The 22,552-nt window shown below is 44.7% G+C and overlaps 1 long non-coding RNA gene across 1 annotated transcript in view; it reads right to left on the minus strand.

Annotated features, from left to right (window-relative positions):
* LOC146072378 (uncharacterized) overlaps positions 1-22,552 on the minus strand; it is a 63,603-nt gene that overhangs the window by 33,958 nt on the left and 7,093 nt on the right. Inside the window, exon 2 of the long non-coding RNA XR_014473100.1 lies at positions 9,641-9,752. This is a non-coding gene — a long non-coding RNA (uncharacterized LOC146072378). The remainder of the gene's footprint in view (positions 1-9,640; positions 9,753-22,552) is intronic.

A 22,552-nucleotide genomic window follows, 5' to 3' on the forward strand; every position in this document is an offset into this window, starting at 1 on the left:
AATTGATAGTTATTGGAGGGTGACTGTTGTTGTATCTTCTAAGGGTTGGTTTTAAAAATGAATATAATGTAAGTTTGGTGTCAGTAGGCACATGTTGTATTATGTTTCAGATTGCAATGGGTGCTACAGCAAACATGAGGAGTTACATGTATTAATATGTACACTTTGATTGCAGGTGGCACGACTTCAAAGGCAACCTCAAGAAGAAATTGACCCAGCGGTGGGAACACAGCCACACCTCTGGGGCTGGCCCCATGCCTGGCAAGCTGAAGCTCACCTCCCTGGAAGAGATGGCACAGTGCTGCACTGCAGTGGAGGAGGTCCGGGGGGTGAGCACCATAGACAGCGAGTCCCCAGCGGAAGTGATGGCTTCTACGCTTGAAGGTAATTATTTGCCAGGCCATAAGTAGATGTTTTGAATTTGGCATGGAATGTGTGGTAATTGGTAATTTCTCGTTCAACAGCATCCCCACCGCTTGGTCCAGATTCTCTTGAGGAGGTTGTGGAGTCTGTGCCACCTGGCCCCAGTAGCAGGCCCGTGCAGCAGCAGCCGGAAATGTCCGCGGCTGAATTGTCCACGTGGGGCCGTGTGCTAGACAGTATTGTGCAGCAGGGAGACTCGGCATTCGAGCGGGTGCGTAGGGCCGAGGAGGTGCTGCAGGGTTTGACCACCAGCCACCAGAGTATTGCTGCGAGCCTGCAGGCTATGAGTACCAGCCAGCAAGCTATGAGTGACAGCCAGCAAGCTATTGCTGCTAGCCTGCAGGTGCTGGCTGATCAAGCCCTGCGGCAAAATGAACTCCTCCTCCGCCATAATGAACTTATGGTGGAGCTAGTTACCACCAATAGGGTCCTAATGTCACCCGCTTCTGGTGCTTTACCAACATCATCACTCCCTGCTGCCAGAGGGGGAAGAAGATCCACCCCCTCCCCAGCATGTGCTCCACGTGACCCACCATCTGACTGTGGCCGTGGGCGAGGCCGAAGAGCTGCTGCACGTGGCAAGGAGCCTGCCAGGGGCAAACGTGCCCGCAAATGAACTTGTGTCCCCATTAATCTCCACCGTTATGTCTTCCCAAATCTTCCATTGAGCTGTGTGTGTCAGCATCCTGTGTCAAAATCCGTGCCGAGGGTCACCACATTTGCCCGCGGTTCAAATGTCATGTTTGGTTCCCCTGTTGCCCTGTTTCGGCTACCATTAATGTGTGCTGTACTTGAAGTGTTGGTGCTGTACTTTTGTTGTGAAGCCACCTGATGTGTTCCTAATGATTCTGCTGTGGCTATTTATTATATATTATTTACTTTTAGTCCTGTTATGGTACCATTTGTTTTGTGATGTTTTTGACATTTTTGGCAAAGTTTCTTTAATAAATGTTATTTGGGCCCCACAAATGTCTGTATTAATTGATACACGCAGAAGTGACATGTGTATTAGTATTATTAATATTAAGTTGTGTTGATTATTTGCTGTGTAAAAGTGTGTGACAAGTGCAGCATGTAATGTTCCCTTTAAGCTGCAATGCTTCCAATTGTAGCAGTGAGAAGCGTGTCATTAACAAGTAATGAGTAAAGTAGGTGATTGTATTGTGTTCAGCTGACATTGGTTGAGGTGCGTCCGTCCTGATTAGGCGTTCCGATTGCCTAGCGCATGACCGAGTGGTGTCCGCAAAGCAATACTAGCCTTTTGGACACCGCACATTTCTACCCTTTTTGTTCGCGTGCATTCGGCGTGCACGCCTACCCAAATATGTGTACTCCCCCGTGTCCGCCCATGTTTCCGCCCAGTTTAGCCCACTTTAAAACTACGCCCCTGTGTCATTCCGCATGACGCCCATAACACACCCATATTGGCCGAATGATTGCGGTGCACATTTCTGTACGGTATTAGTGAGAACAAGTACGGAGACCATACGTGGCACATGCGCATAGCGTTCCCCACGCATGCGCAGACGGCTAAAAAACGCGATCCGAAAGAATTCGGGAAAGTACGCACCGATCAGAATAAGGGCCTATGTGCTGTTATATGGATTCTTCAAATAATTATATTCATAGAACAAAGTTGGCCTTGTCTTATATACCTCCAATGGTAACTATTCATCAAAGGCTGTTATTTATCCCACTTGTCTAGAACATTTTACTGAAATATCTGTGAACGTTTCTTGAATAACATGCATAACTATTTATAATATTTAAAAGTTCTGTTTGCATATCTTTATACCCAACTTCAGAAACATTTAAACTAAGAGCCATACATCAAAGTGTACAGTACTGTAACTAGCCTGCACCTACATACTTACAATGAGCACAGGGCTTTCAAATAGTACTGATGGCCTCCCTTGACTTCCGCAGCTTGCCCTTGTCATGCTTCGGGAAAGTGTCATATTTATAGTAATAAGTCATCGCAGAATAGCTAGAACATAACACTATATGGGTGACATTGTTCTTGAGTAATGAGTCTTCTATCCTTGCAAACTATACTGTGATGGCTTCAGATGAGACCCATTCTTGATCCTAATTTAGAGGGTTTTGCTTCACTTAGTAAGTAGTGCTCACACAATAAGCAAGGAGACAGCAGAAGAGCTGAAATACACAGTGATGAAATAGAAAAGCAGCTTGACCAAGCAAAAACACTCAGCTAGCTTAAACTGTGCTACCATTCCCTCATCTTGTTAAAATAGAGATTATGGGGCCAATTTAAACATAATGTGAATTTTCCCATTAGATATATTTAACTTCATATTGCCGCATATTGCAGCTAAAAGAAATGATTTCAGTATGGCATTTATCAAATGCCACGTGCTAGATATGGGTTCCTGGTGAGAGATATTATCGGTTTATCTCTGGGTATGGACTGGCATGACTAATACAAATGTGTAAATAAGGGCTGCCTGGGAGGGAGCTCAGTTCTCTCTCCAAAAAAAAACAAGTGACCAGTTTTGTAGTGTTTAGGCTGCTGAGACCAGATCTGGCAACCAATCTCCCACTCCAGCAGCCCAGCACACCACCAGTGTGGCAGTGGAGCAGGATATAGAATGATCCTAACATCGTCCATTGAAAAAACAGAATTAGTCCATGTCATTGGGAACTAATATTGTTTGGCTGGCACCTGCATGTCCCTGACTGGAGTGCTGCTGATTTAGGAGGATGGTGGCCATCTTGTGACTTTTGGCTGGCGACTCAAGGTAATGACATAAGGAAGAAAGAATACACTTGCTGCTAAGGTCAGGCAGCCTTGTGCATATGCTATTAGTTGGCCATCACTGGAAATCTGCCCATCACTGGGATAGCTGAAATTGTTTAAGAGAGGTCTGTGATAGCAGGAGTTTGGGCTGGCTGCATGCTGCTTTTGAGAAGGAAGTCCCATCCCAGACCACTGTGTTTGAGTGGTTAGCAGAATTTTGAGGAACACTGAGGCCAATGTCCCAGTGGGAAATGAAGGGCCCACCACGGGAGAGGTAGGGCCCATGCTTAGCAGCTTGGCTGACCATTAGCAAGTGCATAGTCTGAGCCCCTCGATAGAGATAGTTATATATATTAGTGCATGCATGATAATTAATGACATCATTCCACTGTAGTATAACAGTAATGATTAATATTAGCAATGCACCATAGTTCTGTGCAGTTTTATGTAACATACCTCTATGTATAATGTATAATTCAAGTGCACAGTGGATCCTGATCCTAGAGGAGAGGGTGGCTCCTGTGGGACATTCCAACCCTGGCTGTGACTGATCTGTTCTCTGTCAACACTGAGGACGACATTGCTTCCATGCAGGCAGGGCTGCCAACAAACTTGCTAGGCCCAGGTAATGGAGAGGGTGTGACTAATGGGGGCAGGTGCGGTAACCCTCCCCTCCAAGACTGTCCACACTGCACTAGGGGACACCAGTCCCCTATGCACTTGTGCAATTGCTCCCCCACAAAAATGCAAGGGGAGAGACCGTGGCTTATTTTTAAGGGATGCATTGTGTGAAGTGCACATGAGCCCCTGAGACCCAAGGGGCACACAATGCACCCATATTTTTATTACTTACCCTCCTGTAAAGATCAGATCAGGTTATCGATCAAAATAAAGTATGCCTCCTGTTATGATTATCTGTTCGATCAATGTATGTCTGATATTGTTGTAAAATTATGTCGCCTCTGATTATTATGTGGGAGATCAGAACATGTCTTGTATTATGTGTGTAAACTGTAGGTGACCCTGGGAGTTTGAGGTCTGTATTCCCTCAGATTGACCATCTGAAGTTATCCTTTGAAGGTAGGATGTCAGATAAAGATCTGAGACCCCTCATAAACAATGGCCCAGAAGAGAGGACAGTCTCCCCCACCCAGTTAGACCTCCTATCAGTGAAGCCTGCCAGTTATCAATCCCTTTGGAAACAGCAGACAAATTCTTCATGTGAAAAGTCCCATATCTATGGACATTCCCTAGTGATCAGCAAGAGAAGGGTTAAAAATCCCAAGAGTGGGATGGATGAGGGAGTCTTCAAGTATAACTAAGACAGTTCTCCCTATAGACTTGTACTTCTTGGGGGATCAGCAAGCTGGCTGGAAGCGACCCGTTTGATTCAGGTGGAACTCCCCCCACTACAGAATGAGTTCTTGGGTGTAAGATACAGTTCTGTCATTTCTTTTATTCTCTTTTATTTCTGGATTGTATTTATCTTGTGTGTGCTTTTAAAATCATTGTACTATCTTGTAACCAGTTTTTTACTAAAGCTCTGTAGTATTTCTAGGAACAATCATATAATTCTCAGTTCTGGTACTGTGTTCTTTAGATTCTGTAAGTCCACGGAGAGCGCGTTACCATTTTTATATTGCATTGTGTGGTCAGGTGCGAGTCAAGCCGCCCCTTGCGCAGTTTCAAGCGCTAAAATCAGGATTTTGGCTGGTGGCAGTGTACCTCAAAGAAAGGACCTGAGTGTCCCAAGTGAACCAGGGCTGCTCAGATTGACGTATCGGAGCAGGCGACCGGTGGATCCGTGACACCTCCTAAGTCCAGCGGTAACAGAAGGAGTGCTGGAAAAATCGGCAGGAATTTTTTTTTTTTTAAATCTGCACTCTAGTGCTCAGACTCCACAATGCTGCTCTTCTGCAGCAGCTATGTGAAAATTACCATAAAAAAGGCTACCGCACCATTTTCCAGAAATCTGCACATGTGCTGAAGGGTCGTGAGAGCTCTAGTGATAAACACTGCGCTGCTACCGTCAGAGAGGAGAGGGGCTGTCCATAGGAGGCTGCACATAGGCCTCCTCCTCTCTTAAAATGCCCCTGGGGAGCATGGACTGACTGCTTCTGACTCTCTCCCCAGTGCAGCACACAGGAGTTGTGCTATGTGCTGTGTTCTGGAAAGAGGCTGCAGCAGCCAGTCCTCTCTCTCTCTTCCGAAAGTCACTCAGCAGCAGGAGGTGGGTGTGTAGCGGCATCCCAACCCTCGCTGGGCCACTCCAACCGGCCCATGCTGTGTAAAGAGTATACTCTCCCCTCCCTATCGGCTCCACTGCTTGCCAGCCATAGTTGAGTTGGACACCAGGTTTGTGGAAGTTAGAGAATGAGATAGGCAACTCATCAGAATCCATTCACTTAATAAGCCACAAAAAGCTTGGCTTGAACAGAGTGCAGTGGAGACATTCGCCCAGCATGTAGAAGAGATACCAGCTTTGGACTACTCCATATGCTTCACCAAGTGCGTTCAGCACAGGCAACTATGCAGATCTGGAAACGTATTGCTCACCCCCTAGTGAAGCTGGTAGATAAGGAGATTAGTAGGGACTCCAGGAGCAGAATGGAGGGGGTGTAGCTAAAATAAGCAAATTTGCAATAATTTAGCTTCCTACCTGCAGACCAGCGAATCTCTGCATTTGGGGGATAAGGCCTAGTGAGGTGCAGCATGGCCCCTCCCCTGCAGTTGCAGTAAGCATCTCATTTCTTGGCTTCTCCCAAAGAGGAGAATTTTTAGTATGGCTTATGTGCCAGATGTATCAAACTTCAAAAAGTGATAAAATGGAGAGTGATAAACAGCCAGCCAATCAGCTCCTACCTGCCATGTTATAGACTTGTAAGACAGGTAAGAGCTGATTGGCTGGTTGATTATCACTCTCCTTTTTATCACATCTGGCCCTATCTGCCTTATCAACATTCTGATCATGTTTCCATTTGATCTGTTGACATTCTGGGAATATCAACATGTTGTCTGTCGACATTTTAACAATGTCACCATCGAAAATGTTGTCAATGCTGTGTTGACATTATGAAAGTTGACTTTGTTGTTGTCAACCTTCTGACTACATCCGGTTTTACTGAAATAACCATTCTTTAATACATATTTATGTGATTTTAAATGGAACGTAGTACTGCATGTTCATGCTACATTGTGCTCTGTTTTCCCAACTACAGTACTGGGGATAACAGCAGAGCTACGGTATATTCCGTGCAATTTAAGCATTCCGATTTTCCATGCCCATCTTTGAAAGCATACATAGGGATGAGAGGTATGCCTTTATAGAGAAGTCTGTGCTTGCAGAAAAGAAAGATCAGCTGCTTGGCAGCATGTACTGTATGTGTTGCTGATTCATGCTAATGTTTTTCTGCTTAAATCAACTACAAGAAAAGAAAAGGCATAAATATGTAACAGTTGTGCCTAGGAAGACTCATGAAATGGACTGCATGCAGCTTCGGTATTCTAGCATTATAGTGTATGAGGAGTGGTATAGCATTAAATTTACATTTTGATAGTAAGGTTCCCGCATATAAAATGTCTTGGTTAGGTTGGGGTATTTATCAAAGCATGGAGGGAGATAAAGGAGATGAACAACAACTACTATAGTATTAACCAATCAGCTTGTTAAGCCCCATACACACTATGGGATAGATGTATCAAGCTTCAAAAAGTGATAAATGGAGGGTGATAAATAAGCAGCCAATCAGCTGCTACCTGTCATTTTTCAAACACAGCCTGTAACATGGCAGTTAGTAGCTGTTGGCTGGCTGTTGCCCCTAAGATATATATAACAAACAATATCGCTCATTTTGGCCCTTCTAAGCAATTTAATTTGTAATATAATCCAGTGTGTATGCTCAATATCATTAATGATGCCCACTCACACTGATCGTTAATGATGCCCTCCATCGTCTGGGCATGCAGCTCAAATTTGGCTACAGTATATTGTCAATGACTGCATGTAAGGAGCCGGAACCTGACGATGGGGGAAATTTACTAAAGGAAATTTGTAAAAAAATAGGTGTATTTGTATCTAGAAATACACTTATTTTGGACATTTACTATGCCGAAAATACGGCAATTCGTATTCGTATTAATGTGCTTCCGTATTTTCGGGATAGTAAATGTCAAAAATAAGTGTATTTCTGGATACAAATACACCTATTTTTTACAAATTTCCTTTAGTAAATTTCCCCCATCGTCACTGAATGATATTGATAAGATTATTGTTCTGTGTGTACACTTTATTGTTCACCCAGGAGTTCAAGGAAAATGATTGATGATATTGTTCATAAACTATATAGTCTAGTGTGTATAATGCCCGGTACACACCAGGATGACCCACTCACGATGCACATCGTGAGCGGGTCGTCAGTGTCTCGTCTGTCCCGCTCACGATGTGCACGATGTGGCAAAAAGTCAAAATAAGTTTTTTTTTTTTTTAACTGACTTACTGAGTGGGCATAGAGGGATATATAAGTGTGCTGAGCACAGCAACACACTGCAGCAGCCGCTCTCCCCAGTGTGTGATGCTGCCCCCAGCCTGCTGCTTAGTTTAGTTTTTACAGGGGTGTGATCACACACCCTTTCATTGTTTATGCCCACTCATGTTACTGGGGCCTGACAGAGCTGGTGGCAACCCTCATTGGTGAGGCCATGGGCATGTTACTGGGGCCTGACAGAGCTGGTGGCAACCCTCATTGGTGAGGCCATGGGAAGCAGTCAGCTTCCCATCTGTCAGGATGCCGCCGTTCACTATACTGATCCGGGCATCCCGACTTCCTTCAGAAGACCAGTGGCAGAAGTCTAAAAGGATCAGGATTCCAAAGCGGAAATGCCGGCAGCTGGCATATTGACCAGTAAGTATGCTGGGATCGCTAGTTTGCTGCCAGGATAGGAGTGGGGGGGTAAGGTTTGGGCAGTAATATGGGAGCTTAGATTTAGGCTGCAGGGGGTTAGGGTTAGACAGCGTGGAGGGAGAACTATGGTAAGGCACATTGAAGGGAGGGTAAGGCCTCTGGATGAGGGGATACATTTAAGTCGGTGGGTATGGGGGTTAGGGTTAGGCCCTAGCGGGGAGGGTTAAGGCCAGTGACCCATGTCGGGATTCACTCCTTCAGGATACCGGCTTCAGTATTCTGATTACCAAACATCCATATGTATCCCACAGCCACTATCAGTGGAGGAAGAGAAGAGTCTGGTCTCTCCTGGTTTGAATCACGTTCGCCCACCTCATGCCCAAAATCAAAGCTCCAGATGATACATGGGGTGAAATGTAAAAGGATGAGAGATTCAGAAAGTGAGAGATTTGGTAATAAATCTCCAGTTTTTTAAAGCGCCAATCATTTACACTGCAAAATCACACTGATTTGCAGTGTAAATGATTGCCACTTTAAAAAAAAACTGGAAATTTCTTACCAAATCTCGCACTTTCTGAATCTCGCATCCTATTAAATTTCAACCGTGCTCTGTTCTTTTGACAGTAGGACAAGAAGACTGGGGGGGGGGGGGTACAGAGACATTGCTGGGCCCTTGCTCTGGGATCCAGCAATGCACTATTCCTCCACTTTTCAGAGCCACTTCCCTCTGCCAATATCTGCCTCTGCTCCACCCCCCTGATTACCTCCTCTCACTACCACTATCACATGGGTTCCAGGTTTAGATCCAATGAACTTACTGCAAATGTGTCAGAGGATCGATGAAGAGGAACATTCTCTTAAAAATACCTACTATGTCTTTTATCTACTATGAACATAGTGTTACCTGCTGGACAAGCCTTTCGTTCTGGAACTCGGTAAATATGGCAGTATTGCAGAACTTATTGGGCTGCTTTTTGCAGTCAGAGGCAGTTTACAGGATAGCATGCAGGAGTCCATCCTTCTGTGCTGTGTGGCTGTGTGTTCGATTTGCCCACTATACCCAGACAGTTCAATGAAATGTGCACAGATAAAGCAAACACTGAATGGGAATTCTACTCACAGTATCAGGACAGCTTGATTCTGTTAATTAAAAACGGAGTGGGGAAAAGTGGAGATAGACAGACTTGATTGTGTATCTTCTGTAACAGCATGTGCCAAAGCCCCTTTATTATATTGTGTGATGCACTAGTGTGTTGTTCTACACAATTACTATTGTATATGTACATAAAGTGTGATTCCATATATTGTAGTAAGAAAAGACACCTGATAGAGGGAAGAAAAAACATGGAAAGCCAGTAATGAGCCGTGTGTAGCAGTGATGAGAGAGATGAACACTCCAGGTACATGCTGTGCCCTCTCTATGTCTGGTTCAGCTGCTATTAGAAACAAACTATTTTAAGTTAGCAGGTGTTGAGCATCTTTTAGCAGTTCTAAAACACCAATTTACAGCTTAGTACTGCACATCACAGTCCCCAGGGTGCCCATAACATCTCCTCACCTGCTGGGGGTACACAACTGGCGGAGAATTAATAAATGCCACAGGACAGTAGGTGGTGATTTAAGGTCTGGTCCGGTGCCAGTGACCCTATTCATTGTCTGTACAGTAAAGTCTAAAAAAGAATCAGAAAGAATAAACATGATATTTTTATTGTTACATACAGTATTGTTCCTTCCTGCAATCTTCTTTTATCTATTTAACTGCTTGTATCCCTCTCAAAACATCTTTGTAACCATGATAATAGTTAATAAACAACTTACTTAACTAATAAATATACTGACCACTGTAAGTCATACTTGCCTACACTCCGGAATGGCTGGGAGGCTCCAAAAAGAGTGGACAAGTTCCCTGGTATAGCAGAGGCCTCCCACAGCCTTCCTTTGACAGGGGGGGGGGGGGGGGGGCATGGGGACCAGATGGCAAACATTGCATCATTGTGACCCTGACCCCCACTGTGTAATGCCTGCAGCCTGCAGTACCAGCATTACACAGCGGGGGACATGGCCATGATGATGCAATAGCAATGGTCACACCCACCTGTGCACTTATTTGAATAGCTCCTCCCTTGCCCTGCCACCTTTCCCTCTGCCAGCGGCTGCATAATTAGCATGCTGCAGAGTTTTTTTTTTTTTTTTGGGGGGGGGGGGGGGGGGGTGGCAGTGCCAGGTGCAGTTCTGCAAAATGGAGGGAGTTGTCACTGTTTTGAAGGCATGATGGGATCCAGGTGTCTCAGCCTTACTTAAACCCAGTGTACGAATCCTATGTCCAGCCTCTGTAATCTTCATGTCCTGACACCAGTACTTATATATTACTGGAGAACTAGTTTCCTCAAAGTCTTAAGCAAATATGCACAACCTGGGTGACATTGCCGGTAATGCCAAATCGGTGAGTAAAATATAAATTCAGACTGCTTCCCAAAAAGCAAACACTGCTGGACAGGACCATAATAGGTTTATTCAGCATCCATGACTCCACATCTACGGCATCAGACATTTTCCCTGCTCTATATAAAGATACTGGGGTATGGTATATTCGACGCAGAATGTAAAAAAATACCTGTTGATACCTAATACATGGTGTTGTATATTTAATCGCTCCTCATCAAATACAGCCACATCCTTTTCTCAAGTAATCTTAAGAGGATCAAAAAGGCGTGTATTCATATGAGCATTAAGTTTAACATATAAGGTGGAAATTTGACCACGTGTACCCATGTACATTTCCAATTAATTCTTTATCTGATGAGTTAGAGACTGGAAGAGGCAACATTCCAAACTGAGCCTGTACTGCGTATATAATTTGTAGGTACCTGTAAAAGTCTGTGTTGGAGACAACATATTCTGCCCTAAATTGCTAAAAGATTTTAAAGGTGTCTCCCTCATTTACTGTAACTGTGCAACAGAAGTAAGACCCACCCCACCCCACCCCAGAAATTAGTACGTGAGAGATGCATCAATTCTTTCTAATAAGTATTATACCAAAGAGGGGTTTCACGATTAGCATCCTGACAAGCGTAATAGGAATGAGCTTGTCGCCAAACCAGCAGTGACTGGCGCAACAAAGGGGGGAGGCCCCCAGTAGAAGACCCAGAAAGGAGAAATTGAAGCAGACAGAAGTAAAGCCCCACCTAGCTAGCAAACAAACCAGAATACGTTAACCCTCCCTTACCCAACACCCAATCAGTTAAATGCACCAATTGTGTGGCCAAATAATAGACATATAAATTGGAAGGACCTAAACTTCCATCTATTCTAGCTTTAATTAGAACCCTTAGGGAGACCTTCCACCCCAGATGATGGTGGATATAAAACTGTCTATTTTGGTGAAAATTTTGATAGGGATATACAGTATATAAGGGTGTGTTGTAGCAGATATACCCTGCAGATATTTGGGTTGTAAATTTATATGGCCTGAGACAGTAAGGGGAAGTTTCTTCCACACATGAACTCATCGATTGAGATCATCTGTGACCAGATACATATTTTGTTGTACATCATTTTTTAATATCCGTAGTAATCCAGATGCCAAGAAATGAAGGGTCGACTGCAATGGAAAGGAAGCAGGGGGCAACGCTGTTATAACTCCTGATAGGGTAAGATACTGTACTAGAATTAACTTACAGACCCAAAAGGTCCAAAAATTATTCATAGTATTCACGTTTATTGTGATCATTTAAACCACGGACATTCCAGCCAAGTATGCAAAGTCCTTCAACTCTAGATGCCACAACAGAGAAGAAACAGTGATAATATCAGAAAGGATTGTTTGTGGCAACAGAATATGACAATTATATTGTGAGGCCTAACCACTAAATAGTTATCCTGAAAATAGGGTTATAGCAACAGTGGCAGTGACATGGTCCTGTTCACAACACATTGCCCTTATATAAGACAATACAAACGCAGCAGAGAAATGTAAGAATACAAAATATTAACGTAAATAGTAGAGATGCAAAAACACATTCATACGGGTAGATAAACCAAAAATAACCCCAAGCAGCCCAACCACTACCCTCCCTGTATATCCATTTTAACCTAAGATACACTTAAATCCCCAAACAACTAAACTTTAACAGAAAAATAGGTACTTGTTTCCTAGCACGGCGCCACCGATTTTGATTGTAAGCATCGGGTCGGAAAAATCTCGTCGATCGCATCGCATGCCAACCAAATCGCATGCGATGCGATCGACGCGTTCGACCCGATTTTTACATTGGAATCAATGTGAAATGGTCCCTGAGACCATATTTTGCATTGATTTTAATGTAAAATGCCCCAAAACACCCCATTTTCATAGAAAAACCCCCTGATGTTTCAAATGCCCCCCATTGTTAACGCCACCCCGGTAATGACGCCAATCCGAAGCGTGGCGAGCGCAGCGAGCCCGCGAGGGGCGGCAGTACGCGTCCTCCGACCTTTTCATACCCCTACTATCCACGTCGGCGTGGAGTTGAGAATAAAAAAGTGTGGCGAGCGCAGCGAGCCACCGAGCCCGAAGCATGGCGAGCGGACGTGGATACCTTCACAGGTATCTGCGTACCCTCGCGGGCTTCACAGGTATCCGCGTCCGCTTGCCACGCTTCGGGCTCGGTGGCTCGCTGCGCTCACCACACTTTCTATTCTCAACTCCACGCCGACGTGTATAGTAGGGGTATGAAAAGGTCGGAGGACGCGTACCGCCGCCCCTCGCGGACTCGCTGCGCTCGCCACGCTTCGGGTTGGCGTCAATACCGGGGTGGGGGGGGCATTAACCATACTTTTTACACATATTCAATGTGAAATGGGCCATATTGGCCCATTTCACATTGTCACCTATGTAAAATCGGGTTAATCGCCGATTTTGCCGCGAAATCGCACTTTTACAAAGTGCGATTTTAATGCGCGCCGGAACTCGCATCCAGATGTTTTCCCATTGAAAAGTATACAAATCGCATATTTAATGAGATGCGAATTTGGGAAATGTGTCTTAAATTCTGCAAAAAATCAGACCAGGTTCTGATATGCGAGTTGGCCAGAACCCTGCACAGATCATTGAGATCTGTGCATGGTTCTGTGGTAAAAAAATGTTTTTTTTTTTTGTTTTTTAAGAAAAAAATTGCGTGGGGTCCCCCTCCTGAGCATAACCAGCCCCGGGCTCATTGAGCCGGACCTGGTTCCAAAAATACGGGGGACAAAAAGCGTAGGGGTCCCCCATATTTCCGAAGTCAGCCCCGGACTCTTGGAGCGGTCCTGGTTCCAAAAATACGGGGGACAGAAAATCTGGGGGTCCCCCGTATTTTGAAACCAGCACCGGGCTCCAACAGCCCGCAGTGTCATGCCACAGCCGGGGGACACTTTTTACATAAGGTTCCCCGGCCGTACCATGAGCACCGTGGCTGGTCAGCCTTGGACGGGGTACCTGGAGGAGTGGGGACCCCCCAATAAAGGGGTGTCCCCCCCCAGGCTTCACCCATCCAGGGCTGAAGCCCGGGGCTGTCACCGGTGTCCCTGGCCAGTGGACGCCGGCCTGATGGGGTTAATTCTTTCAATCCTAACATTGCTTTATACAGGAGGACTACAAGTCCCAGCATGCAGGGCATTAATGGGACCGCTGGGACTTGTAGTCCACCTGTAAAAAGAATGTTAAAAGAAAACACACACACAGAAAAGTAAAACTTTATTACATACACACACACACACCCACATACTCACTGATCCAGGATCCAGCGCTGGTCTCCCTTCTGCAGAGCCGGCTACCCCCGCACTGATAGCGGGGACAACCGGCTTTCTCCGATGGAGCTAACAGCTTCAGGTCGCGCTGTCCCAGTGCGACACAGGCTGAGAGCGTGATTGGGCGATGCGTCTCCATGGAGACGCATAGCTCATCCCTGATTGGCTGATCTATGCATCTCCCTGGAGACGCATAAGCCGAAGACGCTCTCATTCTCTGTTGCGCTGGGACAACGCGACAGAAGCTGTTAGCTCCATCGGAGAAAGCTGGTTGTCCCCGCTGTCAGTGTGGGGGTAGCCGGCTCTGCAGAAGGGAGACCAGCGCTGGATCCTGGATCAGTGAGTATGTGGGTGTAAAAGTGAGATGTGTGTGTGTGTGTATGTAATAAAGTTTTACTTTTCTGTGTGTGTGTTTTCTTTTAACATTCTTTTTACAGGTGGACTACAAGTCCCATTAATGCCCCGCATGCTGGGACTTGTGGTTCTCCAAGTCCCAGCCTGCGGGGGAGGTCTGCTGGTACTTGTAGTCCTCCTGTATAAAGCAATGTTAGGATTGAAAGATTTAACCCCATCAGGCCGGCGTCCACTGGCCAGGGACGCCGGTGACAGCCCCGGGATTCAGCCCTGGACGGGTGAAGCCTGGGGGGGGACCCCTTTATTGGGGGGGGGGTCCCATTACTCCAGGTACCCCGTCCAAGGCTGACCAGCCACTGTGCTCATGGTACGGCCGGGGGACCTTATGTAAAAAGTGTCCCCCGGCTGTGGCATGACACTGCGGGCTGTTGGAGCCCGGTGCTGGTTTCAGAAATAAGGGGGACCCCTACGCTTTTTGTCCCCCGTATTTTTGGAACCAGGTCCGGCTCAATGAGCCCGGGGCTGGTTATGCTCAGGAGGGGGAAACCAAGCAATTTTATTTTTTATTTTTTTAATACAAACCCAAAATCGCACATAAGCTCAAATTCGCACATTTTCATGCCTAAAAATCGCACATTTTCATGCCGGAACACGCACCTCATTAAATATGCGAATCCAAGGCAAAAATGCGATTTAAAAAAAGTGCGATAATGGGCGAAAAACTGACGTGCGAAAAACTCTCATCCCATAGAATGTCACCCATAGTCTCTTTTGATATCATCATTTACTTACTTCTCATCTGATTGTGGATTTATGATACACCCAGTCCATATAGCTTTCTATTATTTATAGTAGTCATCAGATTTAAAACTACTATAACCCTCTGAGAATGAAGGTAACATGTTAGGAATTACAATATCATATTCCATTTTAAGCTGGCCAGCATGTGAACTGCAGGCTGCCGAGTAGTAATTGGGTGCCTGCGGCCATGGTAAATACTGCACAGCTAGGCATTCAGTATCATTACAAGTATTATGTATGCACAAAGGTGTCACCATTGATATTCACTGCACTACTGAAAGCAATGTCTCATTCATTATTATTGTGAAGATTGCTACCATTGCATTTACCATTAACTCCTTATTGTACGTTGCCAACTCTTGCCAAGCTAATTTCTCCTAGTACAATAAATAATTGATTTTACATCTGTCACCCATGTTCTCCCATTTATACCAGTAAGCCACACTCATCATGTTTAACTGTAAATGTGGAATACTTTCATTTTGGTGGAATATTTTGCACATAATATGTAATTGTTAATGGTATCACACACATACTGGAAAAAACATTACAATTGAGTCTAAAACTATTAGTAAAAAAGAAAGTGAAAAGATTTTTATTATGCTATTACTGGCTGATGCCCCCTTCCACTTGTGAGTGCTCATACACATACCTCCCAACTGCCCCATTTATTGCAGGAATGTCCCGTTTTTTTGGGACGTTCCTGCGTCCCTCCCGTGGCCGCTGCCTGCGCACAGTGTCTATTCCTGCAGCCGGAGGGGCTGGGGGCATAGCCAGCAGCTCACGGAGCATGCCCCTACAGCAGTGAAAATGGGGCGAGGCCAGGCCCTTTCCCTCTAGGCCACGACCCAAATTTCACTGTCCCTCAAGAAGTTGGGAAGTATGCATACATACAGTAAAACCCTTCAAATAATGAGATTAATGGGGACATTTGGGAGTTCTATTTCACATGGAATGTTGCTAAGGGCAACAAATCTACTTCTTATTTATTTTGCACCTTCTAGAAGGTAATAGATAGTATCTGATTGGTTGCACATAGCAACTTCCCATCTGAAATAGAACTCCCATCTTAGTAAATTTCTCCCTATATTCAAAGTGATTATCAGTTACATGCAGGGGGGCTCCAGAGGAAGGGCTGCAGGACAGTACCAAATTCAAATAAGGGAGCAACACCAACTGCCTGTGAGTCAGTTTGGAATGGCAGTTGGTGTGGCTTACCTATTTGAAATTTGAACTGCGCTGCAGCCCCTCCTCTGGAGCCTCCCCTAGTTACATGCAGGGGCTGAAGCAACAAACCATTCTTTGCTTGGCCTTAGCTAGTCCTCAGTTTAAAATGCTACAAATCCTCCTTATGTTGCCCAAACCTCACCACCACCACCCACTTGCCCACCCACACACACAAACACACAACGGCAGGCAGTTGCCGCCAAGGTACCACATGTGAGGCTGCATGTGATACCTTGGATTAGAGTATGGCCCCTTAAGACTAAAGGCCCCCATACACTATGCAATCTGGGCCCAATTTCACCAGATTCTGGCGGATTGGGCCAAGAACTCGGGTGAAATCATCCCAAATGGCATGTGTCCAACAATCTATCCTAAGCGCGATTCCGTGCGCATTGGACCTGGAGATCATACATACTGCATGTAAGATCTCTAGTTTGGATGCCCTCCCATCGGTAGGGAACATAGATCTCATGCGATACATCGCATGCAGAAGGATAGCATGCAATCCTTCTGCCCAAGAGGGAGCTGGGCGACTCAAACGGAATTGGATGCAACTTCTTCCATAGGAGAAGGTGTATAGTGTATGGGGGGGGGGGCATTAGATGCAATTGAATTTGTTTATTTAAGTTGTTTATATCAGTAAGTAAGGTGGATACAGAAAGCCGGGCATTTATTGGCAGCCGACATGTGAGCTCAGAAGCTGTTACTGCAAATGGAGAAATGTGTTGCTGGAGGGAGGCAGTTTGGAGTGTGGTTGGAAACAGAAGAATTAGGCACATAATATATGGATCTTGCTCCTGCTTGTACGTGTCTTATGCTACAGCTCATCTATCCATCAAGGGGAACAGTGGCGTAACTATCGTCCCGCAGCCCCCGCGATTGCGGGGAGGCGCTGAGGGTATGTGGGCGCCGGGGGGGCTGCGGGATGATAGTTGCCTTCTGCCGCCGGACCGGTGGTTTTATTTGCACCACCGGGTCCCAGCTCTCCCGAGTCCCGGCAGCCGCAGCGCTGTTTTAATACAAAAAGGTGACACTTGGAAAATGGCTGCCCCCATACCGCAGACAGTTTTTCGTCTGCAGTATGGGGGCAGCCATTTTCCAAGTGTCACTTTTTCATTAGCAGCAGTAACGGGAGAGCCGCCCGGGACCCGGCGCAGACGGATGCGGCCAGCCGGCCACGCCGGCCAGAGGTAACACACACACACACATACACACAAACACATCACACATACATACAAACACACACACAGAAACACAACCCCCCCTCCCCACCGCCGTACCACGGCTCCCCTCCGCTCCATTTTTTTTTACCGGGGGGCGCCTCCTGCATTGTCGGCAGGGGGGCGCCGAAAATCTAGTTACGCCGCTGAAGGGGAAACTAAAAGCTCCGCAGCCCATCCCTTACCTACAGCAAAAAAATGAATGTAGAGTAATGACTGCGCCCAAGGTACTGCTGCCCTTGACTAACCAATGATTACCAAATCCACAAAAAACAAGAGGTGGACCCAGGCGCTGTATCCCCAATAGGTTATATACTGTGATTATTAATAAAAGTCCCTAGACTTGAAGAGGACTCCAGTGGACTGAAGATGAAGTATTTGGTAAAGTCTGTTCCATGCACTGGAGTATACTCATTATGAACTTAGATCTGGAGTAGGTATAAAATACCAGATTTCTGCGCACCACCATCCCTGGGCTGCTTGTTGAGACTTGCTGTATGCCATACTCAGCACTTTTATCCTCCTAACTGGATAGAGGGGAATCCCTCAGGTCTCCAAGCACCAGGATTTCTTTGCTTCCTTGTTTTTTGGTTTTATCATGTTTTAAGAAATTTGTATTGCTAAATGTATGACAGCAGCTGTATTGCAAATAAAACACTTTTTATGGAAGATTAGGCAGAACCACTTCTCTTGTTCACCTGTTGGGCCTTACCTACAGCAGTTAGCTTAGCTCTGGGTAGGGTCCTACTACAGGGCGGGATGTACGTACTAGAGAATGGTGCCGAAAAAAACAAAAATGTGGCCGCATTTCACATACGTACCAAACATTGCTGGGATTAAATGCACAGTAACACAAGCTTTTGCTGACATTTCCCTGTAGAAGCTTATGGGCTTCTTTCTTCAATTTCCATTGAGACAGATCTATTCAGCACATGCAGAACTTTGGAAATCATGACATCGCAAAGGGCACACCTTATTGGGAGAGCTGTCCTTATAGCATATGTAAGTACATATGTCATCATTAGTATAGATGTGGTAAGTGGTGGAAATGTACAGCATTGTGGATAAGTACATCCAACACAGGGGTATAATTATTATAGCAGAGCTTATCGCACCACCATAACACTTCCTGTTGGGAAGGGACACTGACAAGATGTATTAACATCTAGCCAACCAAAGCAGGGGAGTGCATACTCCTCACTTCGGCGATGTCCCTCTCCTGGAGACAGCGCATCACTTCAGACTAATGCGCTGTCTCTGTCTGCCCAGCTGGCTCACTGGGTATGCGCGAGATCTTCTGCGCAGCCTGGAAACCAACGAGGGCAACAACCTCATTTCTGCTCATGACCACCAGTGTCTGTGAACTGTAAGCATTTAAAGATAAGATTGTGGATATAGAAGACTGCTCCAGATGGAATAACATTAAAATCCGTGGACTACCTGACTCTGTCCAACGCCGAACTTGACGCCTATGCCCTTTCCCTGTTCCATAAACTCCTCTCTGAAGCGGAGACCAGAGATCTGTTCATTGATATAATTCGTCAACTGCCTTTTCTAAAAGCGGCTAGATTGGCTGGAGATTCCGATTCCGACATTCTAGGAGGCTTCAGCTGTTTCCAGACTTTTCTGCGCTAACCATTGCCAAACGATCTGTGTTACTCATCACCTCGGCTCTCCGTGCTCAAGAGATTCTATAATGCTGGGGGTTTCCTGTGACGTTAATTATCTCCCACCATACACATCTCCTTCATACTCATCTTCTCCTTAGATGTGGGAGCTTAGCTACTATTGGATTGGGACATTTCTGTCAACCTTTCCCCAATGCGAAGCCGATGTCTAGGTTGGCTATATTGTTGGACTATCCGGTTCAGCAGCTTTCTCCGCTAAGACTGCATAGTACTGTATTAATACCCTTACATAAGTACTGTAATTTATGTTTGTTATGTCTTGATAAAGGATTTGAATACCCGAACGTTGGCATATGTACTCACAAATGTACTCACGGCACGTTGGCATATGTACTCACGGCGGTTATGGTATAAAACATCAACAGTGTCTAGGTCTACAATCATATGGTCAACCACTAATGGTCGACAGTCACAAGGTCAAAAGATCGACATGTTCTGAAGGTCAACATTGAAAAGGTCGACATGCTCCAAAGGTCGACAGTCAAAAGGTCGACAGGGTCAAAAAGTCGACAGGTAAAAGGTTGAAATGGTTGAAAGGTCAACATCAAAAAGGTCTATATATATAGACGGCCGAATACAAGTCCCCAGATAAATAAATCAAACAAGCCAGCTATTCGCCAACGTTTCAAATGTAATTATACATTTTTCGTCAGGGCAACAATACATAATAGATAACACTCACCATTTATCCAAGTGGCTTCCATCACCAGACCTCCCATTCAGCGTGGCGCACGACCCCCTCCGCAGTCGCACCCGGAAGGTGTCACCCAGTGCACCCGTTACCACCATTTTACAAACTGGAACAATACATGGATACAGCATGTAAGTACTGGCAAACTAAATATAGTGTACAGAAATAGCTGTATATATTGTAAAAGCATCCAAACAAGCAAAACTACAGGAAACATTGCAAACCCAGGTTCTCATTGAGCCCACGGGGGCTCAGTGTATCAAGCAAAAAAAATCCATTTTGCCTCCCTCTGTAATAATACCTTAGATCTATTCCCTCCCCTTTGTAGTGGGGGTATGTGGTCTGGTGATGGCAGCCACTTGGATAAATGGTGAGTGTTATCTATTATGTATTGTTGCCCTGACGAAAAATGTATAATTACATTTGAAACGTTGGCGAATAGCTGGCTTGTTTGATTTATTTATCTGAGTGCCGCCGCTGGGGACTTATATATATATATATATATATATATATATACACACACACACTGTATAATGCTAAAAAAACATGGGTACTTGTTTAGTTTCACGGCAGCAGCATGGCCGCGTGTCTGAGTCCCCTTGCGGGGCTCGCTGCGCTCGCCCACGCTACGCTCGCCACGCTATCTAATATCAACTCCCTGCCAACATGAATAGTGGGGGTATGAACTATACACGTTGGCATGGAGTTTATTTTATAAAGTTTGGCGAGCACCGAACCCGGAAGTAGCACGCGGCCATGCTGCCGTCATGAAAATAAACAAGTACTAAAACATTTGGAACCACTCAGAATATCCCCCATTTTCTCTATTTAAGTAAAAGCTTTTTTTTTCCAGATTGGATTGGGTTGAAGCTTCCCTTGCTAAAGAATCAAAAGTGGCAGGTATCTTTGAGTTATGGGATAACTATATTTCAATACTTCCCATCCCCACCAAAAGTTTATTAACTAAGTGTTTTTCAAATAATTATTGGTATCTTACATGACTAGCAGCCAACAATCCACCAATAAAAAGTGGTTTTCTCCTTCAGGGCTTTCACACGGTGTGTCCCACAAGCATAATATGCATGGCATGTGATGTTTTTTTTTTTATATGTTACTGTAAATGATTGTATATTGTATTCTGGCATTGCTTAACTTTGTCTTATTTATTTGTTTGAAAACCAATAACACTATACTCTGTGTCCTGCATGATTTGGGAATGTATTATATGTTTTAAGCTTCCAAATCATTGATATTTATAAATTATAAAAAAAAGTCCATAAAACCAAAGGTATACATACGTACAGCAGAATGCAGAATTCAAATTTGCTGTTCCTCCAAAAAGAAGTCAAGGCGTTTTGGTCGGAGGACCTTCATCAAAACCTTGTATTATTGAATAGCTTGGGGCATGAAACCCAGCGTTTTTCCCCATGTGGCATGCCTCAGGGCTAAATGGAATCCTCCCATAGTGTACTTAAATACTTACCATAGTACGCTGATGAGATACATATAGTAACTATAGTCGGTCTTCTGATGATAGCCGCTCTTTCTCACGTAACTACATTTTTGCTTAATGGAGAATGGCCACTGGATGTACTGTAGATTAACATAGCTGGGTTATTATGGCATTGGGAACATTCATTTAATCCTATATCTCCTTTATGCTGAAAAGAGCTTGGTAAATAATATGTTCTTCTTGACATTAAATATTATTATCACATCATTATTTATTAATAGCACAGTAAGCTAAGGTTATCCTGTTTTCCAATGACTGTTCAAATCAAAATTCTAATTTCTCAAAATTCAGGTGATCACCACACAAGAGGGGCAAGATCATTTGATATAGGTGACTCCTCTTTTTCAAATACTAGTACCCTTGCATGTACAGATGCTATTAAGGAGGTAATAGGATATGTATTGCTCTCCCACCCATATATGGAAAACAGGATTAGAATGATGTTTTACCAGGAAATCACACAACTGGTTTAGTCTTCAATGTTACAATTTGAACCAGTGACAACAGGACAACTGTCCTTAAATCAAAACTGATGGCCTGTTTCAATACTAAGTGACCATAGACCGAGTGTTGTTGATAAATAACACTAAAAACAAGATTTTAAAGGACAAACAATAAAATAATGTTGAAATGTGGGGTGACATTCTATGGGATGCGATTTCCGTTTTTTGGCGTTATTTAGACCACAAAATGGCGATATCGCATTTTTCATTGAAATCGCCAATTTAATGTGATGCGTTAAGGGACAGAAATCGCATATTATGTGCGTAAAGGTATGCGGACCAAAAGCGCGAGATTAATTCACACTTTTATCGCATCCAGATGTTTTCCAATACAAAAGTATACAAACCGCTTATTTAATGCTATGCGCATTCGCAATTCGCACTTTTTAGGTGTCTAATTATCGCACTTATTTCAGTCCTGGTTCTGTTTGGCGAATTTGCACAGAACTCATTTTGGCCAAGTGCACACATGGTTAATTTCAACACAGGTGCCCTCATTATCACTCACAAACACTCCTACATTAACCCCAACATCAGTAAGGACACCTGTGAGGGTTTAAATCATGTAGATTTTGATGACTATTTTCAAGTTGCTTATGTGTGATGTGTCCCATTTGGAGGAGCAACGCAGGAGGGAGGAAGCTGGCCAACAGATCCTGGTAGCCAGTGGCGTAACTATATAATTTGCGCCCCCCCGCCAAAAATTT

The sequence above is a fragment of the Crinia signifera genome, chromosome 4 (assembly GCF_055691185.1).
Source record: "Crinia signifera chromosome 4, ASM5569118v1, whole genome shotgun sequence".
NCBI classification, from domain to species: Eukaryota; Metazoa; Chordata; class Amphibia; order Anura; family Myobatrachidae; genus Crinia; species Crinia signifera.